General features: G+C 62.5%; 1 non-coding gene and 1 pseudogene across 1 annotated transcript; both read right to left on the reverse strand.

Annotated features, from left to right (window-relative positions):
* Positions 1-810: 810 nt before the first annotated feature.
* Positions 811-967, reverse strand: LOC144961048 (5.8S ribosomal RNA). The gene has a single exon (XR_013643040.1). It is a non-coding gene; the product is annotated as a 5.8S ribosomal RNA (ribosomal RNA).
* A 204-nt stretch (positions 968-1171) lies between these two features.
* LOC144961049 (small subunit ribosomal RNA) lies at positions 1172-3215 on the reverse strand (annotated as a pseudogene).
* Positions 3216-3757: the final 542 nt, after the last annotated feature.

A 3757-nucleotide genomic window follows, 5' to 3' on the forward strand; every position in this document is an offset into this window, starting at 1 on the left:
CGCGGGGGGCACGGGCGACCAGCCGCCACGGCGGGACACGTCGCTCGGCTCAGCCAGTTTACCCCTTGGCGGTTTCACGCGCTTTGCACCCTCTCTTCAGAGTTCTTTTCAACTTTCCCTCACAGTACTTGTTCGCTATCGGACTCGCGCAGGTACTTAGCCTTAGGTGGAGTTTACCACCCGCTTCGGGCTGCACTGCCAAGCAACCCGACTCCGGGGTCGAGGTCGGCGGAAGGGAGCGCCGCCGGCAAGGGCCTGGCACCCGCTCTGGGCAAGCCACGCTCGAGAAGACTCGCGCGGCGCTCCCGATCCCGCTCGACACCGACCCGAACGCTACAGCTCCCCGCGGGCACGGGCCCAGGGGGTTTCAGCGCTGGGCTCTTCCCGCTTCACTCGCCGTTACTGGGGGAGTCCCCGTTGGTTTCTTTTCCTCCGCTTACTGAAATGCTTTAGTTCGGCGGGTACCCTCGTCCGATATGAGGTCGGCAGATCGCCCCATCCGTCGGGTTCGCCGCGCGTCGTTATACTTACTTCCCCGCATACCCCCACGAAGCCCTCGCTCGCGTGTACATCGAGCAGGCCCGAGGATTGAGGAAGAAGCAGCCGATCGCGTGCGTGCTTCCCCGTCTTCGGTGCGCGTCTTATTCGTCGTCCCCCGCCCATACCCAGAGGCCGGGTGGGGACGACGTCTCCCGTGGTCAGACGGGAGCCCTCGATCTACGGCCGCCAGTCGGGACGAGACCCGACCGGTACGGCACGTCGCGCCGCTCAGTCCCCCCGAGAAGACCGGTTGCGGCGACGTCGTAGGGCCGACCCTCATACGGACGTGGCCGGTGACTTACGCCCACGGCCGCAATTTGCGTTCAAGACGTCGATGTTCAATGAGGCAGCTGCAGTTCACACGACTCAATACGGCTGGCCGCACTCTTCATCGACGCGCGAGCCGAGTGATCCACCGCCAAAGGTTGTATTTATTTTCTCTCGCTTAAGGGCCAAACGACGACAAAGGGTGGGGGGGGCAAGCGTTGCGCGCGCGGTTACTCGCGGCGCAACGCCGCCGCCCCGTTTATCGGCCTGGACCGCTCCCCGGCCAGGGAGCAGCCCGGCCTCACCGGACAGTGTTTTTTTAACCCTTCACCCGTCGGGCGGGCTGGGGGCAAAACGAAATCGGACGTGATCCTACCGAAGGTTCACCTACGTAACCTTGTTACGACTTTTACCCTCTCGGGGCAGCGCAGTTCGGGCGACATCGCGACGACTGCGATTTCAGGAGCCGAAGCTCCGTCTCGCCGGCCACTCCGGGGCCCGGGCTGCGCCGTCCACCGAAGGTAGCGACGGGCGGTGTGTACAAAGGGCAGGGACGTAGTCGGCACGGGATGCTGACCCGTGACTACGTGGCATTCCGAGTTCACGGCCCAACTCGCAGGAAGACCGACCCCGGACATGAAGACTCCTACGCTCACGGTCTACACCGCGCCGGCTGGCGCCACCACTGTAGCACACGTGCAGCCCAGGACGTCTAAGGGCATCACAGACCTGTTATGGCTCCATCTCGTACGCACTGCTCGAGGTCAATCCCTGCAGGACGCGGCCTGCGCGACGGCGGTCCGGGGCACCGCCTCTCCCTGAGTGGGAAGACCGACGCCCGACCGAGAGCCGAAACGCCGACCCAACCCGTGAGACGGACCCCTCTTGACCGCCGTTTGTTATCCGCCAGGGCAGAGTCTCGCCCGTTATCGGAATGAACCAGACGGATCGCTCCACGGGCTAGCAACGGCCATGCACCACCACCCACCGAATCATGAAAGAGCCTCAGTCTGTCAATCCACGCGTGTCCGGACCTGGTAAGCTTCCCGTGTTGAGTGCAAATTGAGCCGCAGGCTCCACTCCTGGTGGTGCCCTTCCGTCAATTCCTTTAAGTTTCAGCCTTGCGACCGTACTCCCCCCGGAGCCCAGGCACTCTGATTTCTCCGGGGCCTCGCGAGGCTTCCCCACAGGGGACGTCCCCGCGTAACCGGTCGGCATGGTTTACTGTCGGAACTACCGCGGTACTGATCGCGTTCGTTCCTCCGACTTTCGTTCATGATCAACGAAGGCGCTCTTGGCCGGTGCCTTCGCTCTTGTTCGTCCCACCGCGATCGTCGGATTCCACCCCTCCCGCGGTAGTACGCCGCCCCCCGGCCGTCTCTATAGACCTCGCCCACCGCCCCCCCGGAGACCGGTCCCGTGGTTACATTGCGGGGCGGGGGCGTCATCACATCGTTCCGAGCAAAGCTGTGCGAGCACGACCTGCTTTGAGCACTCCAATTGATTCAGGGAGAACACCGCCCGTACCTAGTGTCGCCCAGATACGCCACGTACCAAGCCGACACGGCTTAAGACGGAAAGAGACTAAACCGGCAGCGACGGGCAAGCGATGCCCGGCGAGATCCGTCGCGAGGGTCCGGTTGCGGCACCGGAAAAGGGACCGCTTGCTCCATCCCAAAACCACGACGGTGCATTAATCGCCGGGGCACGTCACCCGCGGTTTTGTCGCTGCCGTCACCTCAGAGATCCAACTACGAGCGTTTTAACCGCAGCAACTACAACATACGCCATCGGAGCTGGAATTACCGCGGCTGCTGGGCACCAGGCTTGCCCTCCGATAGTCATCAACGGCACGTGTTTGGTCTACGCTCAATCCGACCGCTAGGCTCGCATGCGAGCCCAGCCCCGACATTTATCTTCACTACCTCACCGTGCTGGGAGTGGGTAAGTTGCGCGCCTGCTGCCACCCTTAAGCGTGGTAGCCGTCTCGCAGGCTCCCTCTCCGGGATCGAACCCTGATCCTCCGTCACCCGTAGCCAACACGGGGGCTCTTGCCCGGGCCGTCTAAATTTGATGGGACGGCGAGCAAACGGGCACGCCGCTAACAGCGGTCGTCACATACCCAGAGTTCGCCTCAGCCTGGCGGGCGGCGTTAACCACCCGCCGCCGGTCAAGATCCTAAATAAAGCGCCCTCTCCCCGCGGAGGTAACCCCGTTAGGAGGAGGACTCGTGTGCACGTATTAGCTCTGGGATTCCTACAGGTGTCCGGACAAACATCGCCCACCCCGTGTATTATCGCCGATATACTGAGCAGTTCGCGGCTTCCCCTTCTGTGTAGGGTGAGCTAGGCGTGCATGGCTTAACCCTCAAGACAAGCATAAGACTACAGGCAGGAATCAACCTGGTAGCGTATCCATTTCCAACCCGGCGGGACGGACCCGCTGGGACAGGAGGCTACGGGCGCCGACGACCGAAGCCCAGACGCCGAGAACTCCCAGCGCTCGACTCCTTCGCCGACGGCCCTTCTCGACTCTACCGCATCAAACGTTCACCCCTTCGGCCTTCTCGCTGCTGGGTCGGACTGCTCCGACCGCCCGGACACGCTCGCGCTCACACGACTCTAGGTCCTCTACCGAGGAGCTAACCTGGGACCGACTCCGGACTCTCCGACCACCGCTCGTCCAGCGCTGGTGACCGTGGGTGTACCAGAGGCCACCGCGCGCCTTTCGGCTCGCCTTGCTTCAATTTCAATTTTTCCGACCGACGACCGCCTTCCCTCTATACGTCCCAAACCCTGGTAAGGTAGCCCTTTTCCTCTTGCGGACACTAAAAAAAAAATTTTTTTGGTTTTCAAATTCAGATTCGACCCCCAGGCACGTATGGCAAACCCGAGCCCGACCTCCGAACAGCCCGAATTTCCCCTCGCCCTACTCTAGCGAAGAGCGGGAA

This window comes from Berghia stephanieae, unplaced genomic scaffold (genome assembly GCF_034508935.2).
Source record: "Berghia stephanieae isolate SIO BIC M18660-M18661 unplaced genomic scaffold, UCSD_Bste_1.3 scaffold1305, whole genome shotgun sequence".
NCBI classification, from domain to species: domain Eukaryota; kingdom Metazoa; phylum Mollusca; class Gastropoda; order Nudibranchia; family Aeolidiidae; genus Berghia; species Berghia stephanieae.